Source organism: Mustela erminea, chromosome 9 (assembly GCF_009829155.1).
Source record: "Mustela erminea isolate mMusErm1 chromosome 9, mMusErm1.Pri, whole genome shotgun sequence".
NCBI lineage: Eukaryota > Metazoa > Chordata > Mammalia > Carnivora > Mustelidae > Mustela > Mustela erminea.
The window spans coordinates 74,900,904-74,917,023 of record NC_045622.1 but is presented as its reverse complement, the minus strand read 5'-3'; the positions used below and the strand labels follow the sequence as shown (position 1 = coordinate 74,917,023).

The 16,120-nt window shown below is 38.7% G+C and overlaps 1 protein-coding gene and 1 non-coding gene across 3 annotated transcripts in view; one reads left to right on the top strand and one right to left on the bottom strand.

The window, feature by feature from the left end:
- NELL1 (neural EGFL like 1) overlaps nucleotides 1–16,120 on the bottom strand; it is an 833,013-nt gene that overhangs the window by 68,382 nt on the left and 748,511 nt on the right. The gene's annotated exons all lie outside the window — the stretch shown is intronic.
- Nucleotides 14,344–14,450, top strand: LOC116600405. Its single transcript, XR_004289619.1, has one exon. It is a non-coding gene; the product is annotated as a U6 spliceosomal RNA (small nuclear RNA).

Below are 16,120 nucleotides of genomic sequence, written 5' to 3'. Positions count from 1 at the left end.
TGAAGAAAAGAGTGGGTACAAAGGAAATCCTTAAGGCCATAAAACAGACTTTTTAGTAGAAACTTTACAAGCCAGAAGGCAGTGGCATGATATATTCAAAGTGCTGAAAGGAAAACAGACAAAGAAACAAACAAAACAAACTTGCAACCAAGCATATTCTGTCCCATAAGGCTATCATTCAGAAAATAAGGAAAGATAAAGAGTTTCACAGACAGACAAAAGTTAAAGGAATTCATGACCATTAAACCAGGCCTGTAAGAAATGTTAAAGGGGAATTCTTCGTGTGGAAAGGAAAGATCATAAGTAAGAGTAAGAAAGGTAGAAATTTAAAAAAGCAGTAAAATTAAGTATATCTATAAAAATCACTCAAAGGATTCACAAAATAAAAAGAGGTAAAGTATGACACCATATACCTAAAATATGGGAGGGAGGAAGGCATAAAGAATGGGTTTAAACTTAAGTGACCATCAACTTAATGTGGACTGCTATATGCTATATTACCTAATGGTAATAAAGAAAAAGCCAGTAATAGATATGCAAAAAATGAAGAGAAAGGAATCTAAGTATACCATTAAAGAAAGCTAGGAAAACAAGAGAGAAGAGCCAAATAGAAAAAAGGAATGGGGAAGAACTATAAAAACAATCATAAAACAAGTAACAAAATGACAATAAGAACATACCTATCAATAATTACAATGAATGTAAATGGACTAAATTCTCCAATCAAAAGACATAGGTAACAGAATGTTAAAAAAGCAAGACCAATCTACATGCTGCCTACAAGAGATTCATTTCAGACCTAAACATACACAGATTGAAAATGAAAGGAGGGAAAAGTATTTATCATGCATATGGAAAAGAAAAGAAAGCCAAGGTAGCAACACATATACATAGGACAAAATAGACTTTAAAAGAGACTGTATCAAGCAATGAAGAAGGACACTATATAATAAGAAGGGGGACAATCCAACACGAAGATATAACAATTGTAAATATTTATGCACTTCATAAACAAACAAACAAACAAACAAACAACCTACAGGTCAATATCCTTGATGAATATAGGTACAAAATATCCTCAACAAAACATTAGAAAACCAAATCCAATAATGCATTAAAAAAATCATTCACCATGATTAAGTGTGATTTATTCCTGTGATGCAAGGGTGGTTCAATATTCTCAAATCAATCAACATGATAAATTACATTAAGCAGAAATGATTTAAAAAAAAAACATACTATTTCAATAGATTCAGAAAAAGCCTGTGACAAAGTACAACATCCATTCATGATAAAAACCTTCACCAAAGTAGGCTAGGAGGGAACATATGTCAACAAAATAAAGGCCGTATATTAAAAACCCACAGTGGATATCATATTCAATGGGGAAAAACTGAGAGCTTTCCCCTTAAGACCAGGAATAGACAATGATGTCCACTCTTATCACCTTTATACAACACAGTACTGGAAGTCCTAGGCACAGCAATTAGACAATCAGAATGAAAAAGATGCATCTAAATTGGTAAAAAAGAAATAAAACTTTCATTATTTACAGATTTAATGATGCTATATAGAGAAAACCTGAAGAATTCACTGCAAGATGACTAGAATTAACAAATGAATCCAGTAAGGTCACAGCATACAATATCAGAAATGCAGAAATCCTTTGCATTTCTATATGCTCATAATTAAGCAGCAGAAAGAGAAATTAAGAAAACATGGATTAAAGACCTAATTATGAGACTGAAACCATAACGATCATAGAGGAGAGCACAGGCAGTCATTTCTCTAACATTGGCCATAGTGACATTTTTCTAGAAAGGACTCCTGAGGGAGGGAAAACAAAAGCAAAAGTAAACTATTGGCCGGTACTTGGTTAGTGCAGTCTGTTATGCATCTAACTCTTGGTTTTGGCTCAGGCTGTGATCTCAGGGTTGAGATCAAGTTCCACATTAGGCTCTGCACTCAAGATGGAATCTGCTTGAGATTTTCTCTCCCTCTCCCTCTGCTCACTCCCACCTTGCTCATGCTCTATCTCTAAAAATAAATAAATAAATAATTTTTTTCAACAAAACCCACAAAATTACTGGGATTACATCAAAATCAAAAGCTTCTACACAGTGAAGAAAACAACAAAAAGACAACCTACTGAATGGAAGAAGATATTTGCAAATGACATACCTGATCAGTGTTTGTATCCAAAAATAAAAAGAACTGATACAACTGAGCACTAAAAAACTAAATATTCCAATTATAAAATGGGCAGAAGACATGAATAGATATTTCTCCAAAGAACATATCCAGATAGCAAACAGACTCACGAAAAGATGCTCAACATCACTCATAATCAGCAAAATTCAAATCAAAACAGCGAGCTATCACCTCACACCTGTCAGAATGGCTAAAATCAACAACACAAGTACACAATACAACAAATATTGGTGAGGATGTGGAGGAAAAGGAACTCTGTTGTACTACTGGTGGAATGCAAACTGGTGCAGCCACTGTGAAAAACAGTTTGGAGTTTCCTCAAAAAATTAAAAATAGGATTACCATATGATCCAGTAATCACACCACTGGGTATTTATCAAAAGAATATGAAAACACTAATTCAAAAAGATATATGTACCTATATGTTTATTGCAGCATTATTATTATTATTATTAAGTAGGCTTCCCAATGTGGGGCCTGAACCCATGACCCTGAGATCAAGACCTAGGCTGAGATCAAGAGTTGGACGCTTAACCACAGAGCCACCCAGATGCCCTATAGCATTATTCACAATAGCTGCATTATCCAAGCTGTCCAAGTGTCTATCAACATATGAATGGATAAAGAAGATGTGGTATATATATATACACCACATTATACCTATGAAATATTTCTCAGCCATAAAAAAGAATGAAATCTTGCCATTTGCAACATGGATGGAACTAAAAAGTTTAATGTTAAGCAAAATAAGACAGAGAAAGACAAACACCACATGATTTCACTCACATGTGGAATTTAAGAAACCACAGAAAGAAAAGAAGACAACTAAGAAACAGACTCAATACAGAGAATAAGCTGATGGTTACCAGAGAGAAGGTGGGTGGGGGGAATGGGTGAAATAGGTGAATGGGATTAAAAGTACACGCATCTTGATGAGCACTGAGTAATATATAGAATTGCTGAAACATATATCGTATACCTGAGAGTAATATAATGCTTAACTACAACAGAATTTAACAAAGTATATATACATATATGTGTGTGTGTGTGTGTGTATGTATATATATATATATATATATATATATACACATGTATTTATATGCAAACATTATCAGGCTAGATACAAAAGAAGACCCAATTATATATTGTCTTCAAACAATGCACTATAAAAAGAAAAGAACAAACAACTTAAAACATAAGTATAGTAAAAGATAGACCATGCAGACATCAATGGTAGAAAGCTAGATTAGCTATATTTTCATCTTTATTGAGTTATAACTGCCAAAATTGTAATATATTTAGAGTGTGTAATATGATCTGATAATATATGTTAACTGTGTGAAAGGATGGATTAGCTGTGTATTAGAAAAAAAGTCTTCAAGATAAGGAAAATTAGCAAAGATAAAAAAGATACTTCATAAGAGTCAATACATCAGGGAGATATACCAATGGAGAGAGATAAACCATAGAAGACTCTTAATCTCACAAAACAAACTGAGGGTTGCTGGGGGATGGGGAGTATGGAGAGGATGATTAGGTGATGGACATTGGGGAGGGTATGTGCTGTGGTGAGTGCTGTGAAGTGTATAAGCCTGATGATTCACAGACCTGTACCCCTGGGGCAAATAATACATTACATGTTAATAAAATAATTAAAAAGTTCTTAAGAGCAAAACTTCAAAATACATGAAATAAAACTATAGATCTTAAGGGAAGGATACAGAAATCCAGAGATTTTAACACCCTTATTTCAGTAATTGATAGAATAACCAGACAAAAAAATCAGTAAGAATACAGACCTAAACAATATTCACCGATATTACTGAACATTACACCCAATGCTTGGAGCACAGATATTTTTGGCAAGTGCACATGAATGTTGACCAAGATATAACACAAATGTTGTTTCATAAAACAATCTCAAAAATTTCAAAAGACTGAAATTCTACAGTGTTACAGTCCTCTGATCAATGACATCAAATTAGAAATCAAATAACACTGAAATATCCATAAAAGTGAAAATATTTAGAAATTACACCACTTCTACTAAAAGCCCATAGATTAAAAAAGACATCACAAGGAAATTATGAAATGTTGTGGTTGAATTTAAAAAATACAACATGTTAATATTGGTGGGAGTCAACTAAATAATGCCTATGAACAAATTTATGGCTGTAATGCTTCTACTAGAAAAAAGAAAAGTTTAAACCCAATGATGTAACTTTCTACTGTAGAAAACCAGTAAAAGCCCAGCAAATCAGTTTTTACGCTATATTGGTTCTGCCCAAAGGGCTGGAGTATGTGAGATGGGGTTAGTGACAACATAAGAATATCTCATAGACTATTAAACTAGAACGGATATTTCTTAACATAACCTGATGCAGAAAAGCCAAATCCAAATTTTTGATACTAAGAACTGGAAGAAACACAAAAATATGGTTCTGCACATCCCAACAAGGACTGGAGAGGTAATTGTGAAAAGATCTAGGAGAACAGAAAGTAGGTCAGCAGGGGGTGTGAGGAGCAGGCACAGGGAAGAGCCACAGGAATGAGTACTTGAATACTAAGTAGTGCCCAAACGCTTTGACTTTGGACCATTAGCTGCAAACTGTTCTTTAACCTTGCTTAACATACCCTCCCCTGAAACAAACATACTGTCTCACATAATGGGAAAGTCCAGCTTCTTCAGGATCTATGGAATCTAGATATAAGCAAGCCATACCATCACCTCCTCTCCTCTCACCATTCTGTTCTCATCATATTAGCTTCATCTGGAGCCAGAGCTTCTCCATTAGTGACTCCAGCTGTTCTAGACTAACACTATTCTAAATCTATGGAAAAGAGATTCTTAAAAAGTGCTGTCAAAAAATCTTGGATTTGAGATTCATTGGTCACTCTTTGGTCCCTTGCTGAGTCCTCAAGTAATTACTGTGGCCATGTCTGCATTACCAGCCCATTTCTGGAGCAAGATGGAAAATCAGCTCCACCTTGAGGTATCTGAACCGAGAACAGAGTTTAACTGAGTATTTATATTACAACTGCAGCACACTATGAGACAAATACACTGGCTCATGCAACCATGCTACTCAGGACAATCTTCAAGCTTCCTTCTGGAATGCTTCTCAGGATAAAAGCACACTTTCGATTCTCTATCCTCCTCTAGGTATCAGGTCAAAGTTCTTGATGTCTGCATAACTGTTATCAAGAAGGCTGATAGGGCATTCAATGTCATTCTCTGTATTATATAAAAGGAACCTCTCTGAGGACTCAAGGAAGGTGGCAGAGTACATTTCATACCCTTAGAAGTCACATAATGCATGCTGGCAATTCTCTGGTTATCATTTCATTCTATCATCACCATTCACTGAAACCTTGTTGTGTAACTAGTATGATATTAACTACTCTAATTTTTTTAATATTTATTTATTTATTTGAGAGAGAGAGAGAGAGACAGAGAGAATACATGCAGGGGGAGAGGAAAAGGGAGAGGGAGAAGTCAACTCCCTGCTGAGCTGGGAGCTCGACGTGGGATTTGATCCGAGGACCTCGAGATCATGACCTGAGCCAAAGGCAGATGCTTAACCATCTGAGCCACACAGGCACCCCTACTACTTTAAATGTTTTAAAATCCTTCTATCAACCTTCTATACACCAAGCATTTGTGGCTGACCATGAGTCATCCTTCCAACCCCTGTGCTGGTTGGTCATTCATCTGTTTCTATTATTTTGGTACCTACTTTTCCTCTGTTGACTCCTCTGAGCTCTATTTCTCAGACTCTTTTGCTAACTGGCTTCTGGTTAGGTGTGGCTGATTGGAAGCATTGGTGACTTGGGTGGGATGGAGGGTGGGATGGAAGGAAAGGAGGAGGGAGGGAGGGAGGGAGGAAGGAAGAGACAAGCAGGACATTTCTTCCATATTCTCTACTTTGGCAGCATCTCTGACAACAGATACACCATTTCTGCCCAAGCAGCAGTAGTAGATGCCAGAGACACTCATTTTTAGTTACTCTTACCCATCCCCCCCACCAATTTCTCATTAAGCTCTTCTAACACTTTTGCAAATATTTCATTCTTTTAAGTTATCTCCACAAAGTCATCTACATCTAGATTGTGACTGATACACCACCCTCCATTTCCTTCCCATGTTAGAGCTTTGATTTGTTCAAAGAGTAGTGATTGATTCCTTAATCTCAGAAAAAAAGGAGGCCCATATCCCAGCCCCAGGGGCTGAATCACTCTTGAACTAAGTAAGTAGTCCAAGGAGTGATCCTTGACCTAGCAGCATTAGCAGGGAACATAGTAGAAATGAAAATGATCAGGTTCAACCCCACCATAATGAATCAAATGGTTTGGGGGTAGAGACCAACAATTTGTATTTTAACAAATTGGCCAGAACCATCCTAAGGACCACACTTTGAGAACGACAGGTCTACAGTAATAATGTTATTCTTCTCCCTTTCCCAGTGACCTGTCTAGATCTGGGCATCTGACCAAGTTCTGGCCAATGAGAAATAAAGTCTGCTGGAAATGAAATAAAAATGAGGTCGCCTTTCATGGTAAAATAACAGAATTTCTGACATACTCATTTTATTACCAAGCTGAATGGAAGACTTGATAAGTGGAGGTATAGCCATCTTGGTACCATGGGAGAAAACCCAATAAAATCATGGGCATACCAAACTAGCATTCTGATAACACTGAACTGCTAAGCCAACCACAGAGCTACATATTGCCAGATTTCCTGTCATGAGATGTAACTAAAAATTTTCTCATTAAGTCATAATTGCTTGAGTTTTCTGTTACTTGCAGTCGAAAACAATTCCAACTAACAGAACATTCTATTTTCCAGATAAGAAAACCAAGCCCAAAAGGGAAAGAATAAAGCAATAGATCTAGTACTTATTATGGTAAGATTCAAACTTTATTTTTTTTTCCAGATTCCAAAACTTCGATAGGCTACTCTACCTTTCAATAGGCCACCCTGTCATTCTCACCAAACTACATGCCTGATGTGACCCAGGAACAAAAATAGCTCTGTTTTATTTTTTGCTCTCCTGCCATTATATCTAATTCTGAGTATCTTTATGGGCTTAAGAATCCTTCGTTAAGACAGTGAGGTCGCCTTCAACAATTCTGTTTTCCTGCTTTTAAGCAGGAGGAACACAAGTTGGTATTTAATTTATTCTTGTAAGATGTTAAACTTATCCCTTTAAGGACAGGTCCATGCTTTTTACTTTGAGTTTTCCAAAAGCCTACATTATTCATAATGGGGATATTTATGCAGACATGACAAATAAGATAATTTACCTCCAAATAAAACAGAGAGGCTTCAGCCTCCCAATGAAAAGTGAATAACTTAAATTGGTCCTCTAGAAAGCTTCACTGTATTTCTGTCACCAACTGATTATACCCAGAGAAAATTATTTTGTGTTGTATAATGGCAGGCAAGCAATAACCACAATGAAAAAGTTATTTGGGGGAAAAAAAGGTTTCGTCAAATCAAATTCAGTTTTAAAATTTGTATTTCTGAAAGGGGAAAAAGTATCTTTTTCTCTGTTCTGTGAGTTGGAGAAGAAAATTTAGAAGAGAACATTTAGGCCCACTTGGAAATAGATAAAAGGACCTGGGGTTAAAAGCCCTAAAAGCCCCTATTCTGCTTTGGCTGGTCATAGCTCCACAGCACCTGGATACATTTGGTTTGAAAATGTTTAGGCAGGACTGATTCTGCTATCAAAGGGTCCAGAGCCAGAGCCGGCCCCCACTAAGTCAATCTGATTGATAATCTATGACTCGGGAAGCTCAGAGCGAGGACCAAGTAACTACAAGTAGAAACAAAGAAAATTAATTATTTCTCTTTGAATAAACAATCACTCAACATGAGAAACTATTTAGATATCCAGAGAAGACAGACTACTCAGAGAGTCGATTACCTGGGATGAGGATCATTCAGAAACAAGTTAGAGGACAGTTGCATTGCCTATGATTGCTATATACCCCTTTCTAGTGCTTATAGAGAAACAACAGCTCTTTTCAATTCTGTGGGTTAGTCATTGTAATACTGGTGATAATAAAGAATTGCTAAATTCCATGTGCTTGGAAATTACCAAATCACAGAGGAACAAAGGAATGGAATTTTTATATGCTACCATACTCAAGGTCATGCACTCCAAAAATTAGAAGATCCAAGCAAGCAACCTAAGTGAACGATGTAGCCCAGGCATTAGTAAACTGGAGAGAGTATATGCCCAGCCCAATGGGACTGGTTATTACTTAGCTCTCGGAAATGTCACCATGTTATTTCATGATAGAATCCCAGCAAAGACTGCTCCTTTATCCTTCATCACTAGTTAAGTCTGGCTGGAAGTTTGGTTTTATTCTTTTTTAAAACACCAGTTGGGCCAACACTGGACAGAATAAACACACCATTTTTTCATCAAACTTCAGCTTTCAATTTGCAGACTCTGAGTCCAATGACCTTCTTTTTACATGTAGGAAAACAGAATACCAACGAGAGAGAGGTATCTAAGATCTCTTAGCTCATTAAACAAATCCCTAATAGCACGAATCATTTCAACGATTGTCTAAAGAGTAGCAATGCCAAATTGCTAGACAAATTTTAAGCATGCGCACACATGCACGAGCACACACACACACACACACACACACACCATTTATCACTTGACATGTGTCCAGAGACTTTGTGATCTACCAAATATAAAAATGGGAGAGAGGAGTGCCTAGGTGGCTCAGTGGATTAAATAAAGCCTCTGCCTTCGGCTCAGGTCATGATCCCAGGGTCCTAGGATGGAGCCCCACATTGGGCTCTCTCTGCTCAGCGGGGAGCCTGCTTCCTCCTCTGTCTCTGCCTGGCTCTCTCCCTATTTGTGATCTCTTTCTGTCAAATAAATAAATAAAATCTTTATAAATAAATAAATACATACATACATAAAATAAATAAATAAATAAGGGAGAGAATGAAGATGTCTTCAATGTCTATTCAGAGTTCAGGCACCATGTTTTAGTCTCCATGGCAGCCCTGAAATGCACAATTCACTCTCTCTTCTCCCCACTTCACGGAGAAAAAGAATCCAGGAATGTAGTCACTTACCCAAGGCCATAGGATAGTACATGACAGAGCTAGCTAGGATACAAGAGGAAATCTAGAGAAGGCCAAATACTCTGTCCTCCTACTAATTGCAGCACTGTCTCTTTTTCCACCTTCTTCTGTGCATTCATAAGTAACCACACATGGCCTCTTCCCTTGAGGTCTTCACAGCGTGTTGGGGGAGACACACATAGAAAAAAACTTCTCTAAGGGAAACTCAGTGTCAACTACACTGAGAAACTACAGTATGTGTGGGGACACATCCAGAGCCAGGGCCTCAGGTTCTCTCCTTCCCTAACCCGCAATCAAGCAAGTGGAGGGGCCAACCTATTCCTTGTTATCTTAGAGAATGTTCTAGCTTCAAACTTAGACCATGGAGTGTCTAACGAGTCTTTCTGATGTGTAATGCTGCCCCTTATAGGCTTGGCAATAATGATCCCATAGGGCATGTGCAGCAGAGAACCATGTTGAATGTGCTATCACACATGGCATCTCGTTTGATCCACACACTACCACAGTGAGGTGGGCACTTTGGGATTCAGAGGGTCCCTTCAAACGCGAGGAAACAGAACGTCACAGAGAGTACTCACAGTGGGATAAGCCCTGCCTCCTAGCCCTAAGTTCTTTGTAACCTAATATGCAACTATTCAGGCATTTAGAGAGAGAAAGGAAAGAACTGAGAGGCAGGAAGCAAGAGAAAGTTTTCCCCAGAGAGAGAGAGACAGAGAGAGAATGAGAATTAGTTAACATGCTGCAGGGGAGTGGGTCTCCTAATGGTGATATTTCTATAGTCTCCCTCCTCATCAGCAAGCTTTCCCTACAATTGGGTCTTTTCTCTTCCAGAAATCTTCACTAAATTACTTCCATTGGCCCTATCCTCATCCTTGTCCTGTGACTAAACCTGAGATTTTCAGAAGGAAGCAGAAACGTGGCAGCCACCGAAGTCCCCAGATTGTCTATATTGAGGGCTATGTGAAGGTCAGTCCTGCAACAGTGACGCCAATGTCCAGAAAACAATTATTATTAAATGATTTCAGTTTCCATGAACATTGTCCAGGAAGAGTCAAATCATCCTCCAGAGCATTTTACCATTTTTGGTGGCTTTACCTTCAGTTCTATCAACCTTCACGCTATCGGAAATCTTTCTTCAAGAAGGACTCTCTCACCCACTTCAGTCATCAACATCACTAGCACCACCTCCATCACTTAACTCCTTCCTTCTCAATAATGATATTGGCAAAGGAAGAAATAAATTGAAAACCAGTCCTCAACAAAATCAACACTGCTTCCCAATTCCTAAGGCAGGGCTCTCCTGTCACAAAAAAAACTGCCTAAACTCCCTGTGCCAGATCTACCCCTGTGGCCTTACAACAGACGACCTGAACAGTCAGCCCTGGGACAAGAAACAGCTTCCACACATTGTACGGTTTTGGCTGGCACACACAGACTTATATTTTACAACTGAACCCCACTGCCAATATCAAGAGCTTGCAGTTTCCACATAAAATTTTTGATTCCTGGCATCTTTAAAGAAAAAATTAATCTGTCAAACCTGGATCCACATTCCACATGGCAACAACTGGCAAAAGATGAGCACTGGCTGCCACATTTAAATGGTTCGTGGACTCTGTGTTGCAGACCAGTCCATTCCTGGCTCACCTGACTCATCTTTGACAGGTATAGACATCTAAATTTGTGACACCTGCCAGAAGAGGCTGCCCTCATGCTGGCAAGGGCAACTAAATCTCTAAATTTTGGCTGATGCATCTCTGACATTAGGAATATTTTTAGCATGCAATCCTCATATAAGCATTTTTCAATACCAAACAAATACAAAGGTTATTTGCAATGTTAATTATACTGTTACTAATTTAAAAAAATGGTTGTTGTATCATTTTTAATATTTGCAAAATGATGGAATATGTTTAGTTGATTCTGAAAAATCTTTTTAAAAGAAGATTTCATTTATTTATTTATTCTTTAGAGAGAGAGAAAGAGTGTGAGTGGAGGGAGAGGCAAAAGAAGGAGAGAATCTCAAGCAGACTCTGTGCTGAGTGCAGAGCTAGATGCAGGCCTTGATCTCCCAACCCTGAGATCCTGACCTCAGCTGAAACCAAAAGTCAGACACTTCACCAGCTGATCCACTCCAAGTGACCCTTTCTCTGAATCTTGTGTCACTTTATGTACTAATTAAATGATGTTGCCAGGTCAATTGCTTAGAATTAAATAATTCACAATTAAAAATTAGTAAAGTTTTATTTTACATAATAAAAACAAATAGAAATTCTAGTATTTCAGTCCCAATGGGTTCATGTGACCAGTCCTGAGGCACATGTCTGGTGCTGCAGGGCAGAGGGGAAATGCCCATCATATTTCTTTCATACAGAATTATAAATTAATTCAAATTAATAAATGTGAATAGTTTGCATAGTAAGGCTTCTCTTCTCCTTACTCAACATTATTTCACAGGCATTAATTTTTCCTGTGGTGTTGACTACAATTCATTGAGTAAAATGGTTTGGGAGGAAAGAGAATCACAAGTCAGAACCTAATTGAACAGCAGGGATTGACTGTTTGGCATTGGTAAGAGCCTCTGCTCTGGCAGCATCGGTGAGCTGCCTGGGTTCCCGGACCTCAGCTGCCTATGGAATTAATGCTCGAGAATAAATTTAGTATCCTATCACCTCGAATGCTTATTTTGTTTATCAAATAGGGGTCATTAACCCCACTTTCTTACTCCAAAATGACCAAGTAGGTTTTTGATATATAACCCATCAATCATCTCTTGGACATCAGCCACATACCAGCAACTAGCCTGGGTGTTCAAGGCAATGGATCTGGGGAGGTGGAATGCAAATGTGCTTTTTGGTTTATATCTGTGGCAGAGATTTTTTTTTTTTCATGACACGTAAGCTTATATTGTGAGATGGTTTGGGATTGGATTCATAGAAATGTTCTTTCCTCGCTGTATGGTTTTGGAATCATCTTCATCTTCTTCATCTTTAAAACAGACATAGTAGTTCTTACATTATAGACTTTCTGTGACTACTAAATGAGACTTGTACTACTTTTTGAAGTCAGTGAGTAAAAATGTTGGCTTCTTTTAACCCTCTGCTACCAGGGCACAAAGATGAATACGATTTATTCCTGTTTTGCAGAAGTTCACATTCTTTGAAGATTACCAGCACAGATATAATTAAAATATTAGACAGTATTATAAATGAAATGTAGTAAGTACCAAACCAAAGTTCCAAGGTCATCCTACCAGTAAAATCTTGGGATGACATACTTTCTGATAACATGTTCTCAAATATACTGTGATTTCTGAGTGGTATTTGGTGCTTGTTCTCTGACTAGCCTTTTTTATCCTTTCTTTCTTTTTGAAGAGTTTATTTATTTATTGAGAAAGAGTGCACAAACTGGGGGAGAGGCAGAGCAAGAGGAACAGAATCTCAAGCAGACCCTGCACTGAACACAAGCCTGATTGGAGGGGGGGGGCTCAATCTAGCAACCCTGAGATCATGACCTGAGCCGAAATCAACAGTTGGAGGCAAAACCAACTGAGCCATCCCTGACTAGCCTTTATTTTCAAAGATAGGTAGAATAAAGTACTTATCTTTTCAGGAGAAGGGGCAGAAAAGAGAACGCAAGGTCAGCAGTAAATAAAATTTGGCCCTGCTTTGGGAATGAGAATGGGTCCCATATACCCAATATTCTCTTAGCTTTATCTTCTGCGATCCTCAGCGATCATCAATGAGCACCAACTCACTAGGACATTTCTGGAACAGCTGCCATGTTCCAGCCAAGACAAGGAATTAGAAGCAGTCAATGTGACCTGGAGGCCTAGGGACAATCACCACCAGATGGCACCAAACAGCAGCCAGGTCTGCATGAATTATATCCTGGCGCTGTCTCCCAGGGCAGGCTCGTATTTTAAGCCCACTTTCTCCAACACATGGGTTTTCCTGTATTCAGATTTTAATAGAAGATTTGAACAGTATTACAACTCCCTGTAAGACCTACACCCTCCTTACCCTTTTTCTCATCCCACTCCACTCTCCCCTTAGCCCACTGCACTGTGGACACCCTAGTCTTCTCTAGTCCAACATCTAACGTGGAGATTTTGTACTAGTGGTCTCCTCTTCCTGCAACACTGTTAATAAACACGACCAGCTCCTGCTGTTATTTAGGTCACAGCTCAAATGCCCCCAACTCAAAGAATCCTTCCTTGACCACCACTGATAAAGCAGCTTCCTCTCTTCAGTCTCTCCCTATTCCATGACCCTGCTTTCTTGTCTTCATAGCATTAGTCAGTACCTGATGACCTGGTTGGTATATACAGTTGTGTATGGTCTTTCTATACTAGAATATAAGCTCACGAAAGCAGGGACTCTTCTGCCTTGTTTACCACCATGCCCCCACAGCCTTCTACATGACTGTCGGTAAGGATGGTGCAAGCTCATTGGAAGGCTGCTTTGGATCATTGCCTGGCTCCTGCTGGGGCACGCGGAGTAAGCCCAGTAGTAACTCCAGAGGGAAAATTTAAATAAGAAAGTCATAGGAACTAGGGTATGTTGGAGGCTCTAAGCAAGAGACTATTCCAGATTATTCCAGTACACACATTTGCTTGAGTATACTGGGCATAATATTTTAAGATTTTATTTATCTGACAGATCACAAGCAGAGGGGAGAGGCAGACAGAGGGAGAGGGAAAAGCAGGCTGCTGCCTGAGCATAAAGTCCCATGTGGGGCTCGATCCCAGGACCCTAGGATCATGACCTAAGCCAAAGGCAGCCAGTTAACTGATGGAGCCACCTGGACACCAGGGGATAACAACTTAGTAATGATGGTGATAACAGCAGCAACAACTAGCTCTTAAGTGCTTACTCTGCCAAATACTTCACAAGTATTAGCTTACTTAACCCTCTGAACAACCTGATGATATAAGTACTATTATTATCCCCATTTTACAGATGAAAAGTTATAGGACCTGCTCAAGACTACCCATCTAAGAAACAAAGGTAATGGTCCTCGCTTCAGCAGCACATATAGTAAAACTAGAACCATAGAAAGAAGATTAGCATGGCCCCTGTGCAAGGATGACACGCAAATCTGTGAAGTGTTCCATATTTTTCTGTGCTATGGTGAGTACTGTGAAGTGTGTAAACCTGGCGGTTCATATGCCTGTACTCCTGGGGCTAATAATACATTATATATGAATAAAAAATAAAAAAATGAAGGAAATGAGATATAAACCATGAGAGTATGTTTCCATTCTCTTAACTATTGTTTCAATCAAATCATGGAAATAACAAACACACATAAAAAAAATTACTCTTAAAGAGAATAGCTAAGGAGGTCTTAGCTAAGAGAGATGGGTACAGCTGACAAGTCAAGAAGATGTAGGGCAGGTGATCACATGCAGGGTGGTTAAAAGATCAATAAGTATTCAAGCAAGAGGGGTTGAGGTGAATAAAGAACTCTTGAGGGTTCAAAATATATACATTAAAAAAAAATGCTCACACGCAGGTGTATCTCTTTGTGCGCCACGAATTCATACCACACTTTAAACCTGTTCTGCCAGGCTGCACTATGGCATTTTGGCAGACTTGGGCAAGAACAAATGAACTGCAATTTGTCTCCTTAAACTGTATTAAGGTTTAGCTCTCAACAACTGTTTGTACGCTAGCTGAACCAGAGAACTCTGAGAAGGGCAAGATTGACACCAAGAACAAAGATTAGACTGAGCTTTTCTACATGCTTCTACATAATTCAGGTAAAGGGCAGAAATGGGAATTTTCCCAGGTGTGCTTAAGAACATGGTTTCCAAATTCCACAGAGAATACCTAAACTGTATTTGAATTCTGTGCTTCACTCCAGCATGGTTATTTATGTTGTTTATTGAATACAGCCACTATTCTCTGCCTCTCTGCACATTTATAAATACAGTTTCTAAAAGGCATCCATTATGGCTTATGATCTATAATTGGAAACAAGATGCTACCAGTCATGCATTCACTGACATTACAGAATCATGTAAAGTCATCCTGGCCCACTCCTAAAGGGCTGGAGAGGTCTTGTCATTCAATACAAATGCCTGAGATGTTAATTAGGCCTCGGTCCCTGGACTTATCTTTTCTTTTTTTTTTTTTTTTTAAGATTTTATTTATTCATTTGACAGAGATCACAAGTAGGCAGAGAGGCAGGCAGAGAGAGAGGAAGGGAAGCAGGCTCCCTGCTGAGCAGAGAGCCTGATGAGGGGCTCTATCCCAGGCCCCTGGGATCATGACCTGAGCCGAAGGCAAAGGCTTTAACCCACTGAGCCTCCCACGCACCCCTGCACACATATTTTTGTAACTTCCTCTTATCACTTAACATCGTTTTGACATTTACTGATGTTGAGAGGAGTAAGCCCAATTTACTCAATTTCTGTACTATTATTTCATCCTTTTTTTAAATTTATTTTTTATTTTCAGCATTAACAGTATTCATTATTTTTGCACCACACCCAGTGCTCCATGCAATCCGTGCCCTCTATAATACCCACCACCTGGTACCCCGACCTCCCACTCCCCGCCCCTTCAAAACCCTCAGATTGTTTTTCAGAGTCCATAGTCTCTCATGGTTCACCTCCACTTCCAATTTCCCCCAACTCCCTTCAGGACTGGAAGAGATTATGCTGAGTGAAATAAGTCAAGCAGAGAGAGTCAATTATCATATAGTTTCACTTATTTCATCCTTTCTTTGATGGAAATTTTGATCCCAGATTTTTACAATCATGATCAATGAAGTAATGGACATTCC